Source organism: Ochotona princeps, chromosome 4 (assembly GCF_030435755.1).
Source record: "Ochotona princeps isolate mOchPri1 chromosome 4, mOchPri1.hap1, whole genome shotgun sequence".
In the NCBI taxonomy this organism is placed as follows: Eukaryota; Metazoa; Chordata; class Mammalia; order Lagomorpha; family Ochotonidae; genus Ochotona; species Ochotona princeps.
The window spans coordinates 103,956,545-103,978,580 of NC_080835.1; the positions used below are offsets into that span (position 1 = coordinate 103,956,545).

Here is a 22,036-nt window from a genome sequence, read left to right on the forward strand (position 1 = left end):
CTGTCACATAATGCGAAATAATTGAAAATAAAAAAATATGTTCTTAAAAAAAGATATAAGGCTTTCCTGAGAAAATTCTTACTACTCCTAACTTTTTTTTTTTAAAGATTTATTATTATTGGAAAGCCGGATATACAGAGAGGAGGAGTGACAGAGAGGAAGATCTTCCATCCGATGTTTCATTCCCCAAGTGAGCCGCAATGAGCCAGTGCGCGCCAATCTGATGCTGGGAACCAGGAACCTCTTCCGGGTCTCCCACGCGGGTGCAGGGTCCCAAAGCATTGGGCCCTCCTGACTGCTTTCCCAGGGCACAAGCAGGGAGCTGGATGGGAAGTGGAGCTGCCGGGATTAGAACCGGCGCCCATATGGGATCTCGGTGCGTTCAAGGCAAGAACTTTAGCCGCTAGGCCACGCTGCTGGGCCCACTACTCCTAACTTTGTAATTCTAATTGTTTGTGTGACAAATGGAGGCGGACTTGGTTTGCACCCATCAGAGGAATTCCTTCTTACACCTCCAATGTTGGAGTTTGGAACATCCATGCAGAGTTGCATGTTCTTGTTCATGTCATACCCACAATGTGTTGTTATTCAGCTGAAGGGTGAAGGGAATTCCTAGAGTTGCACACTGGTAGAAGAGAGGCCCTGTCCTGATTCTGGTCTAGATAGTAGTGGGACCGCAGACTCCACCACTACTGGGGCCTCAGCTCTGGTCATGGGACACCAGAACTTCAAAACTTAATGCAAACAAATTGACCTAGGTCTTTCTAATTTAGAGTCTTCAGTACACAATCTAGAGTACTCTCTAAATGTCTTGACTAAAGCACTCCTGCAAAATAGGCTTGGATCTGTTATTTCTCAAATAAGGAGGCCTATGTATGGATCTAGAAGAAACACGTTGCTTCTATGATAGTGATTTGAGAGTGATCAAAAATCATCTCCGGGACATATCCGAATGGCTAAAGTCCTCACCTTGCATGCACTGGGATCCCACATGGGTGCTGGCTCATATCCCAGCTGCTCCACTTCCCTTCCAGCTCCCTGCTTATGGCCTGGGGAAGCAGTTGAGGATAGCCCAAGGCCTTGGAATCCTGCACCCATATGGGAGACCCTGAGGGGGCTCCTGGCTCCTTGCCTCATGTAGGCTCAGTTCTGGCCATTGCGGTTTCTTGGGGAGTGACCAAGGGAATGGAAGATCTTTGGCTCTACTTCTCTCTGTATATCCAACTTTCCATCAAAAATAAGTAAACAAATAGGTCCTGGCACAGTAGCCCAGCTTCGAAAGTCCTCCCATTGACCGCACCGGAATTCCATAAGGGCACTGCTTCAAATGCCAGCAGCTCTACTCCCCACCCAGCTCCCTGCTTGCAGTGGCCTGGGAAAGCAGGAGAGAATGGTACAAAATCTTGGGACCCTGCACCTGCATGGAAGCCCTGGAAGAGGCTCCTGGTTCCTGGCTTTGGGTTGGCTCTGCTCCAGCCATTGTGGTCACTTGGGGAGTGAACCAGTGGATGGAAGAACCTTTCTGTTTCTCCTTCTCTCTGTAGATCTGCCTCTCCAATGAAAATAAATAGCTCTTTTAGACAAAAACAATAAAGAGTAGAAGCAATTTCCAAGAAGTTAAACTGTAACTACAACTGTAGAATTGCTCATCTTGACTCTAACCTGTTTTTTGTAACTTCTCTACCCTTGATGGCTCGCCAGTGTAAAGGCCACCAAGATTTTTTTTTTTTCCTTTAAAAGCTCAGTGCCCAGACAAAGGAGGCTTGCCTCCCTCAGACTTGTGCTGAGTGGGGGCAGTTGCCCACTGGCTAATAAATACTCTCAATTCTAAATTGACTTTGGTGGACATGGTGCACCCAAACAGTTCTACAACCTTGGTCATGGATAATTGGGGAAACAATTCACTTTGACAGAGCTCAGGCATTGAACATACACTATTCAGTGCTCCTCAAAGAATTGCCACATTTGTGCCACCATCTCCACCACCAGCTCAGGCAGAGCAGTGCTTTGCCCCCAAAAGGCAGCTCACGCCCATGGCCCCGGGCACCCAGAAGAACCTCCCAAGCCCCCAGTGGTGGTCTTCCTCAGGGGCTGCCTGCTCTGCACATGTCACAGCAACAGAATCACAGAGGTCCTACAGCACGTGGCAAGGGGTAATGTCTGATGATATTTTGTAAAGGCTACACAGGGAACTATGGAAAAATCATGATAACAGTAACTCCCTTGGTAAACCATGGGGTTCTTTCTTGATCCTAAGCATTTTTATCTGGACATTAACCTGAAATGCAGAGCAGATCTCATCACGAGTAATATTTTTTTTTACTGTGGTGTCGGGAGGAGGTAAATATTCAGGCTGTTTCAGTGGGTGTTGCCAGGGAAACCATAGATCCGCATCAGCTCCTGTGTATGGGGAGTAAGGTAATCCAGCTCCTGGGAAGCTGCGGGACTCTGTGCATGGGCACTGGGGGCCAAGAGTGGCCTGGGATTCTCCTGCTTGACTGGGGTGCTGGAGTCCAAGGCCTCTGCTGCTGTGCTCCCGGGCAGCCCTCCCTGATGCTGTTGCTGCTGCTTCCACTGCCACTGGCTGAACATGGCTCACCTATTTTTAAACCAGGTCTGCAGAGGGAGGGGGTACCAGTCAGTGCCTGCGGTGGAGACAGTGAGGTGTGCCCATCATGAGCACTGGGCGGCTGACATTGAACAGGCAAACACAAGGGAACTTTGCATGGCTCTTCACGTGACTCTGGGCTCCTCTGGGGAGGCCACTGCTGCCCAGGAGCCCAGTAGGCCTGCAGGAGCCCCAAGCACCAAGTCCTGGTGGGCACTGCAAGTACTGCAGCCACTGGGACCTCTGGCTGTCCCCACCCTCCCCCATGACACCGACCCTGACAACCTCCCTTTCAAGGTTCAGCTCCTTCGCCAGGCTCTCTAGGGTGTCCCAGTCGGGGCATGGGGTCTTCTCGAATGCAGCATTCAGGACCTCAAGCTGCTGGGGCTTGAATCCGGTGCGAGGTCATCTCTCCTCCCTAGCTGCACACGGGGAGGCTTGCATGACTTTACTGGGACTATCAGAAGTGGCGATGGAGAGCTCAGGTCAGTCTTGGCAGCTTGATCACAGCTCTTAGCTGCTGACGGTCCCTGGGTGGTGAACCCAGACAATAGGGGAGCAATTCTCTATGTCTCCTGTCTGTCTGTTTCTTTCTCATCTGTGATTCCGACTCCCAAATAAATAGAATATTTCTTCAAATAAATATTTTGTAGAGATTGTTTTCCGACCTCTAGCAAGAAATACAGTTCTACGTGTTTTAAAAAATTTGTGTCTTGTTTGTTTTTTTTGTAAAGACACATTTACAGAGAGAAAGACCTACCATCTCCTTATTCCTTGTCCAAATGGCCCCAGTGTCCGGAGCTTAGCTTATCAGGAGCTAGGAACTTCTAGGTCTTTCATGTAGGTGCAGCGTCCAAGGCTTTACGCCGCACTCTGCTCCCTTCTCAGGACACAAGCAGGGAGCTGGATGGGAAGTAGAACAGCACAGATACGAGCCAGAACTCCTATCAGATGCTGAAGCATGCAGTCAATGATTAGCCAATAGAACCATCTCATTGATCCCGAGAAATCCACTTCACTACTTGTTTTCTCCGTGCCCTGCAGAACCTGCAAGCTCTTCCAATCCCCACCCTTCATTCCCAGCTTTCCACCCTCTGCCCCTGCTTACAAGACCTGGTTACGGACAAGAAGCAACTTTCGGAGGTGTTCTCTGTCCCGGGTCTGAGCTTGCTCAACAACTCTCTTGATGTACATATATAAGCACATTTGTGAAGACATCAAGAATTTGCCTGAATCCTCCCAAAACATAGCCCACAATAATCTATTCACTGAGGCGGGTGACTGTGGCCCAAGCATCCAGATCAGGTTCTGCTGCTTTCCCTGATGATCAGCTGGGGTGTGTGTTGAAGAGCAGCTGTCGGACACCAACTGGCACACATGAGGCATGACAGCATGGCAGGTAGTAGGTTGACCAGCTTCCCCACAGGGCAGTCCCCAAATCCATATGTTTTCTGGCAGCCACTTTCTGAGTCCAATTGTCAATGCTCATCCCCTCTCATCCAAGAATCCTCTCAAAGGTTCTGGGTATGCCAAGGTCGTGTACATTCAATTTCAGGTTTCATTTCAAAGTCAGGCACCACTGCACTGAGAGGGAGAGAGGTTGTGGGACACAGCCATTCCCTGGGAGGTGAAGCCTAAGCTGGGGTATCAGCGCGGATGCTGGCAGCCTGCAGTCCCCAACACCCATCAAATCTGAGGTGCCGGCTGAGGCTGGGGGCACAGTGGAGCTGTACTGGGCACTGGGGGCGTCATGTCCAAGCAGGGCACTAGGGTCAGTGAAAGGGAGGGAGGTCTCCCCCAGCCTGAGGCTGCCATAGGTACTTGTATGGGGATCTGAGATGTCACATGAGTTTGCTAGATGTGGTCAGATTGAGGCAAAGGGGCACCGGGGCACACGGACTCTCAAAGTGTTATTCACATGGACTTTGTAGAGAGCCCAAGAGAGACTCCACTTGATCCGCTTGTTCTGAGAAAGCAGCCAGAGTGAACAGGGCAGCTGACGTGGAAAAAGAATCGGCGAGCTACCCTATCTATCTTTCTATCTATCTATGTGTACCTTGGGTGGATGAAAGTAATCCCTACACAAGCTTCCATAAATACGTGGACTCTGAGAGTGTGTGGTAGAGCAAGCTCAGACACTAGAGAAGACGAAGCCACTATAGTTTGCATCATGTCTGTAACCATTGGCGATAAGCAGGGTCAGAAGCAAAAAGCTGATTGCATTGGGCACACATGAGACAATCAGATGTCTGGGCAGCGTGTGAATGTGACCCCCAGCTCTGCTTTCCAGGGTGAGTAGATTTGGAGAGAGAGACAGAGACATGAGGCTCACTTATGAACAGGTTCAGGGGACAGGCACGCAGGGTGTGGGACAAGGGATTTGGGAAGGGATTTTCATCTAGTGAATGGACCTGCACAACCTCCTGGCGTCCCAGCCAAGCAGTCCTGACTTTGGTGTCTGTTGCCTCTGCAGTGTCTGGCTATGCTGCGCGCCGACCTCGCACCAGATTCAAGCCCCAGCAGCTTGGGGTCCTGAACGCTGCATTCGAGAAGACCCCTTGCCCCGACTGGGACACCCTAGAGAGCCTGGCGAAGGAGCTGAAGCTGGAAAGGGAGGTTGTCAGGGTCGGTGTCATGGGGGAGGGTGGGGACAGCCAGAGGTCCCAGTGGCTGCAGTACTTGCAGTGCCCACCAGGACTTGGTGCTTGGGGCTCCTGCAGGCCTACTGGGCTCCTGGGCAACAGTGGCCTCCCCAGAGGAGCCCGGGGTCATGCGGAGAGCCATGCAAAGTTCCCTTGTGGGTTGTGTGTCCATGAGAAACGCTGCAAGGCAGTGTTGGCCTGGGATGGGGGCACCTCACTCTCTTTCCACCGCAGACACTGATCTGTGCCCCCCTCTCTCCACAGATCTGGTTTAAAAAATAGGCGAGCCAAGCTCAGTCAGCAGCAGAAAAAGCAGCAGCAGGGAGGGCTTCCCAGGAGCCCAGCACCAGTGGCCTTGGGCACCAGTGAACCCGACAAGCAACAGGATAAGCCCGGGCTAACCTCAACCTCCAGCCCCCACCCACACCTTCCCACCTGCAGCCACTGCCACACCTTCCCACCTGCAGCAGCTGCCACCACAGCCACAGCCTCCTTCCCCGGCACCCACATCTACATCTCGTGAGACCTCACCAGCCTCAGGCACACCAGCCAGCACGGCTGTTAGTCCAGCCACCTGGAGCACTTCCACACAACCTCCTGCTTGTTTACTTGGAAAGCAGTAGAGGATGGCCGAAAGCCTGGGAATGTTATACCAATGTGGGAGAACTTCAAGCATCTCCTTGCTCCTGGCTTTGGATCCACTCCACTCTGGTCATTGTAGCCATTTAGCGAGTGAACCAGAAGATGAAAGATCTTTCTCTCTTTTTCTACCTATAAACCTGATCTGCCTTTCCAATAAAAATAAATCTTGTTTGTTTAAAAAATATGCTTTATGATAAACCAGTAGCAATGTATTTCCCTGAGTTTGTGATCCATTATCACATGTTAATGGATTTGAGATGGGGCTAATAGAAACCCTGATTTGTCCCTAAGTTGAACAGAGACACTTGTGACTATGATGTCTGCTAACTGTGGTTCATTTCAGATCAGAATCAAGGGAAGTTGTAAAATATCCAGCAGTTTACAATGTTTGCAACTGCTTGTGTGAGGAGGAAGCCACACATTGCGGTCAGAGAAAGCATTTGCCTTCATTCTGTGTTTGGAGCGGGACACAACCAGGCAGATCATGACCTAATTGGAAGGGGTCAGCCATCTGAACAGTTCTACAAAGATCGTCACAGACAGAAAAGGGAGACTCTAAAATTTGCACAGTGCAGAGGTGGAGATTAATAGGTGTCACATTGGGCAATCAGATTGATGAATATCAAAAGACAGGTGTTTTTTTTTTTCTTTTGAAAGCAAACACTTATGGGGAGGGGCTAGCTTCTACTTGTTTCTCTCTTTTTTTTTTTTCCATCTGTGGTTGAAGTAAGAGCATTTTTCTTCTTGCCTTCAATGTTTATAATGCATGTGGGGGACGGTCTGTGGGTAGAGGTGTGGGAATTAGCATCATGCTTATCGCTATGACACACACTGCCAAACTTCTGTGTACTCATCTCTCCTCTGTGCATTCCATGCATACTGCAGGACTGGAACCAATGCGCACAAGGAGCTCTTGGTCTTCCATGTTTCGTGAGAGCAGGTGTCAGTCTCTCACAGCCTCCCACTTGCTTTTGCAGTCCTGTCCTTCTTACATTCCAAGACCAACAGTGACTTCCCTCTCTTCATCCTTCAGGGTTCTCACCTGTGCCTTCCTGTTCACTATGAGTAGATAACCTGGATAGCCTGCCCTGGAACAACTCTGATCTGATCCTGTTGAAGAAATGTCTCTCTCTATCGTTCCTCATTTACCTCTTCCCTCATCCTGTGCTGACCCCCTCACCTTAATAACAATCCTAACCACACGGTGCCCTACGTGTCCACTCTGTCATCCACACTGTGGCCTCTTTCCACCCTGCTGCTCACTGTCTTCCTAGGTCTGAGCAACCTCACTCACACTCCTTCATTGGTCTGGGTTTGAAGTCTCCTGTTATCACACCCATACTTCCCATTTTCTGGCTCTGCACACCCAAGGCCCACAGCCCCACTGCCCAAGCAGGGACCATCAGCCCCTGATCCTAGCACTTTCCCATTGTTTTGTCCGTTGTGCCCTCATGTCTCTCCTGCTCCTGTTCACAACTGTGACTGCCTTGCTCTAGTTTCTGATGGTGCTCACTTAGTAGAACCTTGTACCTGTTTAAATCGAGTTTGGCCTGCCCAGGCCTGTGGCGCTGACAAATCTGCTGCAAATTCATGACACCAATCTTCAGTGGTATTATGTGATTTGGCAGTCAGATTACATTTACATTCATCTCTCTTCCTTTCCCACTCTCCTGGAAGCTTTGAAAAGTTCCTCAGTGCCCTCAACCCACTCAAACCTTCTTCACGGTCTCACTCTCAGGCCATGGCTTCACTTTCTTGTTCAGAGAAAAAACAAAAGCAATTAGAAGAGAATCCCGTAGACCCCCCATGCTATCTGTGTCTTCCTCACTAAACTATAATGTTCTGAAAGTTAGTCATGACTCTCATGTAAATACAGATGAAGCAGGTATACAAGGTTTATGAACGGGGCCCAGTGCAATGGGCTAGTGGCTAAATCCTTCCTTGAAAGCACCAGCATCCCATATGGATGCTGGATCATGTCCTGACTGTTCCAGTTTCTGTTTGTGCTCTGGGAAATCAGCACAGAATGGCCCAAAGCCTTAGGACCTTGCATCCACATGGGAGACAGAAGAAGTTTCCAATCAGCTCAGTCCCAAACGTTGCAACCACTTGGGAAATGAACAAGTGCATGGAAAATTTATCTCCTGACTCTGCATTTCAAATAACATTCACATTTTTAAAAACATAGAATGTGAAGCCTACTTCAAATTTACAGGATTAGAATCTTTGAATGTTAATACCTGTAGGTTTCATATTCATTTGTAAAAGCTTTATTTAAAAGCATGGCAAAAGTGATCTTCCTCCCATCAGCCCGACTCTCCAAATGGTCCCAGTAAAGTAGCAGGGCCAAGCTAAAGTCAGAATCCTAGGAGCCAGGAATGCCAACACACAACTTTGCCTACTGTGAGATGGATGACTGAAACATTTTAGCCCAAGCAACTCTGACCCAATATATCAGAACTATTGACTCACTGTCGCCACTCACTGTCATCACTTTGCAATCCCAGCAAGTTCACCCAGCCTACTAATTTAGGATTTTTATCACCTCTAATCAACTCAGTTCTAAAACAATACACTTGAAATGGCACATGGCACACCTGAGTGCGTTTTACATGAACATATCATTATTACCTTTATTGACACATAAGGACACAATGGACAGCAACACAGGACATAACAATCTCAGTAAAGCAACCGTCGGTTGCAGACAGGCTAATACTCCTCATACTCATCCTCTCCCTCTGCATAGTCTGCTGCCACCTCCTCATAATCCTTCTCTAAGGCAGCCATGTGCTCACAAGCCTCAGTAAACTCTCCCTCCTCTGTGCCCTCATCCATGTACCAGTGAACAAGTGCATGCTTGGCATATATGAGGTCAAACTTGTGGTTCAGACTAGCCCAGGCTTAGGCAATGAATGTAGTGTTACTCAGCATGCACGCAGCTTTGGGATCCTGGCCAGTTCTCTACCGGGCACCACAGAGGGTAGCTGGTGATTAATGCGAACCCTAAAGTTAATGGGGCACCAGTCCACAAACTGGGTGCTCCACTTGGTCTTGATGGCAGCAATGGCAGCACTGATATCTTTGGGGACTACATCACCATAGTATAACAGGCAGCAAGCCATGTACTTACCATGGTAAGGGTCACATTTTACCATCTAGTTGGCTGGCTCAAAGCAAGCACTGGTAAGCTCTGCTACAGAAAGCTGTTTGTGATAAGCTTTCTCAACAGAGATGCCTGGGGCATAATTGGCCAGAGGGAAGTGGCTGCAGGGATAAGGTACCAAATTGGTCTGGAACTTGTTCAAGTGAGCATTCAGGGCTCCATAAAACTGGAGAGAGGCTGTGATGGAGGATACAACTTGATTCATAAGGCGGTTAAGGTTGGTGTAAGTGGGGCGCCCAATATCAAGATTTCTACAACAGATGTCATAAATGGCCTCATTGTCAACCATGAAGGCACTGTCGGAGTGCTCCTGGGTAGTGTGGGTGGTAAGGATGAAGTTGTAGGGCTCCACCACAGCTGTGGAGACCTGGAGAGTTGGGTAGATGAATAACTCCAGCTTGGACTTCTTGCAGTAATTGACAGAGAGGTGTTCCATCAGAAGCGAGGTGAACCCGGAACCAGTACCCCCACCAAAGTTGCAGAAAACCAGGAAACCCTGCAGGCCCGTGCACTGCTCTGCCTGCAAAAGAGGGTTTAAAGATTTTAGTGTGGAAACCCTTGGTAGAAGTCATAGTGAATTTCCATGAGCCCCTGACTACACAGACACTGACTTAAATTCTACTGACCATTTGCCGAGAATAGTCAAAGAGCTTCTAGGCGCTATATGTTTCTCAAAGTTCAGTCACTCCTGGGAAGGAGGGAGGGAAGAGGAAGGGCCTGCTCCAAAGCCTGTTTCAAGATGAAGCCTTCATTGCTTTAGGTAGAAGAATCACAAGTCCTGCAACAGTACCTGAGAGCAACTTCTGGTGCCGCTGCTGTGACTACAGACTAAGGGCACCTGTTTGTCAACTGCCAGAGCCACTGCATGGCAAGCATGGGACTCCCAAACTGGTGCCTGGACCTTAAAAGCTCTTAGTACTTTTGTTCGTGGTCTGGGGTACAGAGATGGTGTCCCGTCCAGCAGGACAGTCAACAGGGGTCGCAACCAACCTAGGAGAGAATGACTGGACAAGATACACAAAGAATGGACAGCAAGACAGTAGGTCTGATCAAGCTGTCAGTTTATTGATTTCAACTGAGGGTTTTTATATTCTTCAGTAACTAAGGCTCCGGGAGGGAAGGACAAACTGGGACGCAGGCCATGGTCTCAAGACCGATTGTTCTTGAGCAACCACCATATCAACAATAGTTACCAACATATCAACAATAGCATAGGTAATCAGTAACAAGATGTCAGCAGGTACAGCATAAATCACATTCTGAAACACTTGCTAGAAACAATTGAAGCGAAGTGTGTGATTAGTTTCATAGCCTCTTTCCCAAGCATCTAGCCAACCGGGGGTTTTCCACTGTCCCATAGGTCTATATTCAAAATGGCTTCACTGTGGCTATAGTACGTGGCTCCTGACAAGATGGCACACACCTGGACATTGCTGCTGGGTCTAGATCCAGTTCTGCCAGTTTCTTACTCTGCAGCTGTGACCAAACTCACTCTGCATCTCAGAGCTCTCATTCAATGAGAACTGCAATCTTCCTCCCTCAGGTTTTTGATAAATTAAATGAGTCCTTAGCATAGTGCATAGTCTGGTCCTGGGGAGCCTACTAATTCTGGTAAGCTGGTAATGAAAGTGATTAGCATTGAGGCCCTGAGACCACAGGAGGCATTGTTCGGCTGCAAGCAGACCATCTGGGCCCTCACAGGAAGGTCATGGTAGTGAATGAACTTCACCACAGAGACTTAAATAAGTAAATAGATAGATAAACAAATAATTATTGATTGTTTTTTTACATTAATTGTTGGTTTATAGATTATATCGCATTATCTTATTGCATTGGATACAGGTTGTTAGAGATTGCACTAATATTACAATATACAGGTACTATCTTCCAAGTTGTCATCTTTTCATCTCAGATTAAGGCGAACATGTGGTATTTAACCTTTTGGGATTGGTTCATTTCTCTTAGCATGATGGATTCCAGTCGGGCCCATTTGACCACAAAGAACTGCATTTCGGTTTTTTTAATAGCTGAGTAGTATTCCATAGAGTAGATGAACCATAGCTTTCTTATCCAGTCTTCTATTGATGGGCATTTTGGCTGCTTCCAGGTTTTTGCGATTGTAGATTGTGCTGCTATGAACATAGGTGTGCATGTTGGTTTCTTGTGTAGGAGATGTTTTGGATATATCCCAAGGAATGCTATTGCTGGATCATATGGTATGTTGATTTTCAGTTGTTTGAGTATTCGCCAAACTGATTCCCATAGAGGCTATACAAGTCTGCAGTCCCACCAGCAGTGGAGAAGGGTTCCCTTTTCCCCACATCCTCGCCAGCAAGTGTTGGTGGTATTATGTATGTGTGCCATCCTTACTGGAGTTAGGTGGTACCTCATTGTTGTCTTCATTTGGATTTCCCTTATTGCCAGGGAACTTGAGCATTTTTTCATATGCTTGTTTGCCATGTGGGTTTGTTCTTTTGTGAAATGTCTGCCCATTTCCCGTGCCCATTTCTTGAACAGTTTGTTTGTTCTGGTGTTTTGGTTTCTCTGGAGATCTTTGTATATTCTGGAGATCAGCCCTCTGTCTCCTATGTAGTGTGCAAAGATCTTCTCCCATTCTGTAGGTTGTTTTTTTACTTTGTTGATTGTTTCTCTAGCTGTACAGAAGCTTTTTAGTTTGATGAGGTCCCATCCGATCTCTAGGCAGGTCCTGGTTTCCAAATCAATCTTGATGCTGAATCTTGATTTCCAAGCATAGGAACCAAGGACTCATGCTGCCCAAGTTGCTGAGAAATATCTGGGGAAAGCAGGAGGCTGTAAATTTGCATCCTTCATGTTTTTGGGAACTGACTGGCTGCAACTAGGCCTGGTTTAATATGCTTCCCTGACCTGGCTTTACATGTGATTTTGGTTAATTTCTTCCAAGCTGATCCCTACCTCAAGGAGCATGCTGTCATTGAATTGCAAAGCTCTTAATGACTATGATCCTAACAGTGTGTTCAAATAAATGAGGCTGCCTGCAACAGTCTGCCACAGCCAGATTACACTGCCTGGAGCTCCAGGAGAGGAGCCAGGCCATGTTTCTGTAAGAAGTCTCAGTGACACACTTGCTACTATCCTGAGGAGTTGCCTGACTCCACTCTCAGTTTACTTAGTGTGAACGAAAGTTTTGGGCTCTTGCTGTTTCTAATCCAGGCTGTGCCAGCTTCGTGAACTTGGGACTTCCTGTTGAACACCAGAAACCTGCCCAGATTCTTTTAATGAGCTTGTTCAACAAGTTAAAGTGCAGGAGTCAGGCACTCTCACACAAGTCATAACAAAGATGCCCCATAAAGGAGGATCTCATGGTCACACTTGTCAGCAAAGCTGGGAAAGCTCCTTCGATCTCCTCTTGACTCCAAGTAAGCTGACTTCACTGGACATGGGGGCCGGAGTTGGCCTGAGGAGATAGGGAAGCAGCAATTCCTCCTGCCCATCACCCAGGCCTAGGGGTCCAAGGAGCCCAGTAAGTTGAATGGGCTACCAGAGTCTCCTTCAGATGGCAGGATTCATTCGACAGTTTGGTTCCTGAGAGCCCCAAGGCAAGCACTCACCCCACTTCAATCAAGCAACTGTACTCACCAACTTGTGGATGTGCTCTTGGATAGGGTCAATGATCTCCCTCAGGATGGTGTAGTAGCCATGGGCATAGTTGTTGGAAGCATCTTCCTTGCCAGTGATGAGCTGCTCAGGGTGGAAGAGCTGGTAGTAGGTGCCACTGTGAACTTCATCTGCAGAGGGGATGCAGTCGGACCACGTGTTACTGACCATGCTTCTCCCTAGGATATCAGGGCTCCCCCACCACTGACCCCCTGGCCCTGTACCCAGTGTCAGCTCACCAATGATCATGGACTCGGCCCTGGACTCATGCTTGCCAGTGCCTCTCTCACTAAAGAAGGTGTTGAAGGAGTTGTCTAGTCCCTCAATTGGCATGTCACTTGACATCTGGCCGTCAGACTGGATACTGTGTTCCAGGCAGTAGAGCTCCCATTAGGCACTGCCAATCTGGACACCAGGCTGGCCAACGTGGATGGAGATGCACTCATGCTGTGGTAGGAAAAGGAGAAAGAAAATAACACCCCAGATGAGACAATCGTGAGTGACTCACGCCCAATTGACTGATAAGTCTTCTAGGCAAATGATCAGATCACCTTCCCGAGATTGCTCCTTCCCAGGCTCTACTTCCTTCGCAAGAGTACACTGAAGATCTGATTAAGAGAAGCTGCTTTGGGAAACCAAAGGTCTGTTAATGAGCTGCCAGGCAGCCAGGCCTTTGCTTCGTAGCCACTGTAGGTATTCAAGGTTGGATTTCCACCATTTTAGGAGACCACAAACACACTAACTCAATAGAGAAAACTCCCCACAAGAGCAGTTAGCACTGGCTTAAAAACTATTATAATATTAGTGCAATCTCTAACAACCTGTATCCAATGCAATAAGATAACGCGATATAATCTATAAACCAACAATTAATGTCAGAATATTTAAGATCTACATCGTAAAACTGTAAAACCTACTATACCCTCAATACGCTATGTTAACCGGTAATGGGGAGGGAGTGCAGGGAAATCTTTCAGGACCATAAAAAGAGTGAGAAAAAAAGTACAATATAGCCTATCAAGGTCAAATCTGGTAATTCATAGACAACAGACTCAAAGCGGCACTAAACACAATAAAACTACTATACCAATGCATGAGGGGGGAATCGGGTGCGATCCTGACAACCTCTTAACAGGAGGTCATGTGCGTGGAGCAGGGGGACTCTCCAGAGTGGAGCAGGTGGTAAGGAGGAAGCTTGGATCCCAACCACGAAGACTCCCAGATCTTCAACACAAACACTACTAATACGAGCAACAAGGACTATACCCCAACTGCCAAGGAGGCCACAGGGAATTGGATGCCCTCGGAGGCTGAGTACTCTGAGGTCACCCACCCCCAACCGGAGCTTCCCCAGGGGATGGAAGAAGTCCAAACACTACCGCGCAGAAACCAACGTCATCGGAAAGACAACCAGAAGCCCTGAGCGGTCCGCAGAAACAGAAGAACAATAAATGTCCTTCGGGACCAGGGAGGAGAGCTTTCTCTGGTCCGAGCCTGGCTCCACCTCTGGACCCCCGCCCTCCCTCGCAGTGACCATCGGCATCGCTTCGAAAACCCCTCACAGCAAACAATCATACAAACTAAAAAAAAAAAAAACCTAAAATAAATAAACAAACAACAGAAAGTAGAGCTTGAAATCTGACAGGAAAGAGCTGGTGTGGATTGGCTCATGCCTTGCTGGGTGGGACACAAAGATTAGTTACTCCTCACCATGGTGTTGAGGATTTTCCTGCACACCCCCCCCCAAAAAAAATGTTCTGCACCTTAATTGTCGACAAATGTCTTGTTAGAGTTATAAGCAAGTCTAGATTATCCTAAAATCTGCCAAGATCAGCAAAATTATACTTCAACACAACAAATGGCTAAATACTAAAATGAAATAGACACGAGACAGCTGAATGGTACCTTATAGCCATTTTAAGGTAGATAGCAGCCGGTCCGGTCCTGTATATAAACTAAAATTGAGATGTCAATGAGCTAATCATAGGTTGTGGTTAGGACTTGTTTTTTGTTTTTGTTTTTGTTTTTTGTTTAACATACTGGTTACTCAAAACCATGTCAATTCCATAATATTGCAAATTGCTGTTGATGTTATATTGGGACTCTTAATTGACTGTGAGGATATTCTACCAGCTCTAACTTCGGACCAGAAATGGTCTCCCCAAGAAACTGTTCAACCCATCTGGACAATAAGTAGCTGGACTCCATGCTTAGTATATGTTTGCAAGGAAAGAATCTTGATTGAATTTGAACTGTAATGCTGCATCAAGGTGGAGGAATCCACCAGGGGGGAGGGGAGGGGGAGGGGTGGGGGGAATCCTAGAGCCTATGAAACTGTCACATAATGCTAAATATTAATAAAAAAAAAAAAAGAAAGAAAAAAAATTGAAATGTCAATGAGGTGGTCACAGAAGGTGGTTAAGAACTCGCATTTACTTTTAACATATTGGTTACTCATTACTATGTCAATTAATTCCATAATGATGTAAATTTTCGCTGATGGTATCTTGGAGCTTTTAATTGATCGGGATGATACTCTGCTGGCTCTGTCTTCGGACCAGAGAGGGTATACCTAAGAAGCCGTTGAACTTGACTGGACAATAAGAGGCTGGACTCTATGTTTGGTATATGCTTGCAATGGGGGAATCTCAACTGAACTTGAACTGTGGTTATGCAACAAGGTGGAGGAATCCACCATGGTGGGAGGGTTTGGGGAGGGGTGGGGAGAATCCAAGTACCTATGAAACTGTGTCACATAATACAATGTAATTAATGAATTAAAAATAATAAATAAATTTAAAAAAAAACTGTGGTTAGGGACAGCCCTCTAAACTCTTCAGGGAAAGCAGTTTTCCTTCTGCAAAGGGTGAAGAAGGGAGGGGCATGGATTAGCAAAGGCTAAGTGTGCCAACAGACCTCACTGGTAGTGTAAGCCAGGAGCTGCTTCCACAACATGGGAGGATGGGGCATTGGGGAATAAACCCTGTCTCATTAACTTCCTGCTGAGCAGTCTTAAGGAAGTTACCAAATCCCCTCCAGTTTAGTAAAACAGGCAATCATCACAAACTGCAGACGTAAAAGGAAAAACAAAGGCAGGTTCATCATCAATCAGGGTGGTGACTTGGAAAACTCACTGAGAACTTTTGAATGACAACACTAAAATAGGTCTCATTACATTTCCAAGTAATGGGAGTTTGGGTTGTTAAAAGCTCCATAAGAAACGTTCAAAAGCTGCTTAATAAGACATGCGCGTTGAGAGGGACCAAGTACTGTGGTATAGCACACCAGATGGGAGCCAGTTCCTGGCTACTCCACTTTTGACCTAGATTCCTGCTAATGTGCAGGGAGTTGGAGGAGAGGTGAAACAGGACAGAAACTGATGCCCATGTAGTATACAGGCAGTTGCAAAGCAGAGGATTAGCCAGTTGAGCCATTGCACAGGCCCCCAACCCTTTTGTCTTAACGCTGGAAAACACCCCACCTTTCTTTCTGAATCACTGTATAACCAGCAAAAATTGCTCTGGCAACTTGGTAACACGGGTTTGGGCTCTGGTTAGCTGGTAGTCCAGGGAGTCAAGAATCAAGTACAGACTGTATTCCTTCCTCTGAAGATACCATTTGCTACATTCTACCAGAACATATGCTAAGCCCCCCAGTGGTACTTTCAGAGATGCTTGATTCCATTATACCTGAGAGACACACAAAAAAGGGTACATTGTGTACCATGTCCATGCCACCTCAGATTGCCACTTTAAATACCTTTTCAAGGACTTTTTGTTGTTGTTGTTGTTGTTTTGGTTTGGTTTGGTTTGGGTTTTGTTTGTTTGTTTTTTAGCTTGCCTAAAGTAGGAAGCTTCAGTCATAAATGTCTCCATTAAATTAACAGTGGAAATGCAGGTCCAAACACATGACAGCTAATTCCTCCCTTGGGTCAGCTCCTCAGGTCCTCCTCCTTTCCTCCTTTTTCAGGTGAGTAGGCAGCAAGTCCCAGGGCATGGGAGGGTGCAGCACACTGGTCTGCCAGGTAGCTGAGAAAATAAAGCCACTTGGGAGTTATGGGATTGGGGACGTCAGTTCTTCCAAGTCCTCAGGTCCCAAGGTGAAAACACTGTGACTTTCCTGTGGTGTTGGTCCCAGGGGAACCACCCTATCCTCCCCACTGGAGTACAGGAAAAACCCCGGCCATGACTCCCAACTGCACCAAAGTCTGCTGTGGGAGCTGGGCTTCCCCAGCATGCTCACCCAAGGGGTCAGGAGCCACATTCACCATGTCGGGAACTTGCTGGGACAAGAGGTGCTGGAGGAATAAAGCAGAAGGTGCCACAGGAGTTCACACTGGCAGACAGCAGAGTCTGAGGGGAGAAATAGTGATTAGGCAGCCTGCCGGCAGCTGCTTTATAACATATTCCCATCAACCTCACCTCGCACCACATGTCCAGAGGGCTGGCTTGGGACTCTAATTCAGGTGGGTGGAGAGGGCAGGATGTGCATTTTAAAAGTCCAAACCAAACTTTCTGGAGGTGCCCCCATTCCCAGTCCCTCCCTGCAGTGGGATGGGAGAAGCTGGTGGAGGCAGAGGCAGGCCTGGACCAGGTTTGGAAAGGGGAGTGTCTGATTGGGCCTCAGGATGCAGGCACCCCAGGTGAGCCAGTCTCCTGCCGGGTGTGATAGCCCAATGGCCTGGGACCCTGGCAGTGGGGCATCAGTCCTCATGGCTGGCCCTAATGAACCATGCATTTTTTTATGCTTTTCTTGATCAATTGTCAGTCTATCTCTGGAAGCTCCCATCTCCTCCGGGTGATTGCAAAAGTTCACCTTTGCTTGAGGCTCAGAGCACTCATTCTCCCATTTGTTATCGGCTACAAGCCCTGCTGGCATGTATTTTTCAGTTTCCAAGGAGCCCAGCTGGTACAGAATCAGCCAGGGCGAGGAGCAGGGCATAGCTGGGCACTGCAGGGACCTAGAAGATGGGAAGGTACTAACTGGGCACTGCAGTCAGGTAATATCGTTCCTTCCTGCCACCACAGTGAGGTGCTAAAGCGAGCTGAGGACCAACAATTACCAGATCGATTATGTCCAGTAACAACATCAAGTGAAAGCTGTCAGATAACAGCCCTAGAAGACATTTACAAAGGTTTGATGTCTCCTGTAAATCTGAGACAAGAGTACATGTTTACAATTTACCTCAATTGTACATTAGGGAAACAATGAAAATCACGTCGGTAACTTGATTGATCACAGAACTTGAACTCAAACATGTCAGTGACTAAAACTTACTTCCATAAAGCAGTCTGAGATTTAAGTCATGTGAGCCAAAGAGACTTTTGTGTTGATAAAGTAATCTTAATGTAGGACAGAATAAATCAGTTTTAGTACTGGTTTAAGGTCTTTAGACACTTTAAAATTACAACCAATTGATCAAAATTACCTGGTGTCTGTAATAACATGAGTTTGCCATATTTTAGGTGGTTTACAGATAAACAGATTTTAAACAGGTAAAGCTGGAGCCAGAGAACTCATTAACTGACAAGAGACACCTGTTTACTCATCTTAAGAAGCACATATAGGATTTTATAGAAAGATAAAACTTTTAGACCCTTTTGAATTAAGAAAACAATTATAACTGATAATACAAAAGGGGTCATTAAATTTGTGTAAATGGAGTGCTTTAATATAGAAAAATTTTGCACCGCTTTGCACTTTGTTAGTATTTTTAATATAGTCCAAATAGCCTAATCAGTTGTTTTCTCTACAAAATAAAAGACAAATGCTTTGACATTTCAAGGCATCATGCTGGAAATATCAAAGCGACAAAATTTGAAACTTCTCGGTTTTTGAATGCCTGTCAAGGATGCCACGAAGGCTTAAAATACCTGGTTAAAATAGGATCTCTTTGCATGACACAGTATAAATGAAATTGAATTATTGACATAAAGTGATCACAAAGATACTCTAAAAATAAGTACATAACTTTGCTGATCTTAAGCAAAGAGATCTTAATCAAACACAAAAAACACAAAGGTTACCTCAACATAAGAACACTTTCAGATGAGAGGTAGTACATTGATTTAACTCATATCTTGAGACAATTTAACCAAGTCAGAGAAAGAGGTTGTTGGAGCTAACTAGGACATCTTCATCAATTAGATAAAAACCAACTAAAACCATTACACTAACATGTTTTTAAAACCTTACCATTTAACATAGGATCAAATTTTAATTCCATGTATCAATGATACATATTTAGAAAATGCTATAAACAATACTTTAAGCACTATGATTAATTATATCACACCTAAGTCAAATGAATGTATTTCTCTCAAATTTTTTATAACTTCCCCACCCCTTCTTTAACATACTTAAACATTGAAACATTATCTTTACCTTTATTCTTGAACCATTTTCTTGCAGAGCAAAATATTTTACTAGCAATGCACTCTATTGCTCTCTCTCTTTTAATCCAAAACGAATTTTTCACAACCTTTCTAATCAAGAACATGCATGGGTTCATCACAAACCTTGGACCACTTTATCTTTGATATAAATATTACCTATTTTTATAGAATGTGGCAAGCAACACTTAAAAGTTATGTTTAATTATGCAGAAACATTGTTTATAGAGCACAAAAGGCTAAGTATTCTTCTGGTGGCCTACTTAGAACATTTGGGGAGTAACCAGCAAAAGGAAGTTTATCTGTCTGTCTCTGTCTCTCACTGTGTAAATGACTTTCAAATTTAAGGGAATTTCAGTGAAAGAAAGAGAGAGATGGGGCAGAAACAATAGCAAGCAAGGACCCTGAATAGGAATAGCCAACACCTGATAGGAAACCCAGGGCCTCAAATCCTGGAAAGGAAGGAAGAGTGCTCAGAGGGTCAGATGCTGCTGACAACTAACATGAAGACTCACAGTGACCACTCAATTTGGCCTTTCTGGGGACACCAGTGGCCTTGATAACAGCTGAGCTTAGCAATTTAAAAAATAGCAGGCTTTTATAGATTCTGTTTTCATGTGATTCAGTAACAAAGCACCTTTACTGTTCTTCCTCTGCCTCTCCCTAGACCTCATTTAAGAGGGAAAACCTGAGGACTACAAGATGGTGAAGCGCCTTGTCCATCTGATGACCTCAGTTGTGACACTGGATTGTTTTATTCCTTTTTGTGGTGATAGGCTACTTTAAAAAGCCCATAGAAAATAGAATGGAAAGATAATTCATGCATGAATTTTCCAGAAGACAATTTTTCGCAGGCTTATCAAGAACCCTCATTGTCATGAATTTCATTTTTGGAGGGGAGTGGGTGTTAGGTTGGGGGTGGGAGACAGGAACAGGTGCAGTGGCATATCAGGTTAAACCTCTGCCTGCAGTGCCAGCAACCCATCTGATTGCTCTGCTTATGATCTAGCTCCCTCACTAAAGAACCCAGGAAAGCAGTGGAAGGTGGCTCACTGCTTGGACCTCAGTACTCATGCAGGAAACCTGAAAAAAATATCTGGGCTCCTGTTTTTGAATCAGCCCCACTCTGGCTGTGAGGACATCTGGGGAATACACCAGCTGATGAAAGATCTCTCTCTCTCTCTAGCTCTCTCTCTGACTCTACCTTTAAAATACAAATAAAATTAATCTTTCTAAAAATAGGCGGCAAAATAAGCATATCTTCCATTTTCATTTTCTATGATCCTTTAAAAATTCCCTCTATTTTGTCTAGCTATGAAAATCTGGGGCAATGTCTTAATTTCTCTGAATCTTGTCCCTTATATAGTAGAATTATATGTCCTTCAAAAGTAATATGCTATTATGAGGATGAAAATTCTATCCAGCCCTGGCACATACACACAGTAAAGCACTAAAAGGCATCAAAAGGAGCAGACATGGGCCCGGCGGCGTGGCCTAGCAGCTAAAGTCCAACCCTTGAACACCCCGGGATTCCATATGGGCGCTGGTTCTAATGCCGGCAGCTCCACTTCCCATCCAGCTCCCTGCCTGTGGCCTGGGAAAGCAGTCGACCACGGCCCAGAGAGTCACCAGGACCTTGGTCAGATGCAGAGGGGACTTATGCTGGAATCTTACTTAAACGAATCACATGTTGTGTACCTGCTTAGGTTTGGGGGAACTGGGGCTGCAAATGGCTGTCATAGGTGAGCATGTCCACAAAATTCTAGTAGAGAAAAGGCCTGAAATAAAATAAAATCCTTGTTTTCAATATAGGGGCCATGCATGGTGGATCAGTGGCTAAACCCTTGTCTTACAAGTGCTGGGATCCCACATGGGTGCTGGTTCAAGTCTCAGTTGCTCCATTTACTATCCAGCTCCCTGCTTGTGGCCTGAGAAAGCAGTGGAGTATGACCCAAAGCCTTGGGTCCCTGCACTGATGTAGGAGACCCAGATGAAGCTCCTGGCTCCTGGCTCTTGGTTTCAGATCAGTTGAGCTTCAGCCCGCTGTGGCCACTTGGGGAGTGAACCAATGGATGGCAGATATTTCTGTCTCTCCTTCGCTGTAGAAATCTCTCTCTCTCTCTCTCTCTATGTGTATATATATATATATATATATATGTATATGTATATATACATATATATATATATAAGCATGCACTACAGCAGTTACTGTTACTATGTACTGATACATTAAACAACACATATTTTAATAATATTACCTATCTCAAAAGAAGTTGCAACTTCAAATTTATTCTATTTTCTGTTCATATTTCCTTTGTTGCATCAGAAGTTTATTGACCTCTCACTGAGTGTTGGTTATTTTCCAGGCCTAGAGAAAAGCTCACCAGGCAAATCAAATTAACCCTTACTATAGATACAATATTTTATCTAATTCAGACTGGGATATACCAAGAAATGTACTTTATGGGGCTATTTTGTTAGTAGTAAATGAGCATATATAATCTATCCTAGTTAATGCATACATGTAAAGAACTTGTAACTAAGTTTTTAATCAATTACATTTCAGTTAAAAGTGAATGTTTACTAAATTTGGGTTGAAGTGTGTTAGAATTGTTACTCTTTGGCAGCAGGGACACTACTTGAAAGTATTTTCAAATGCCATTTTAAGGTAGATAATTAAATCCTAGTGATTATGAAAGTGTATTACTGCATGACAGACTTTTGTTCTAAAGCTAAACACTATGGGTATAACCCAAATTTTGACAGGATTGGCATAATTATTGGTAAAATAAGATGTTTTCGGGCCCAGTGCAGTGGTCTAGCAGCTAAACTCCTTGCCTTGAACACGCTGGGATCCCATATGGGCACCGGTTCTAATCCTGGCAGCCCTGCTTCCCATCCAACTCCCTGCTTGTGGCCTGGGGAAGCAGTCAAGGACGGCCCAAAGCCT

The 22,036-nt window shown here is 45.8% G+C and overlaps 1 pseudogene; it reads right to left on the reverse strand.

The window, feature by feature from the left end:
- Positions 1 to 8,604: 8,604 nt before the first annotated feature.
- On the reverse strand, positions 8,605 to 13,132 carry LOC101520282 (tubulin alpha-8 chain-like; annotated as a pseudogene).
- Positions 13,133 to 22,036: the final 8,904 nt, after the last annotated feature.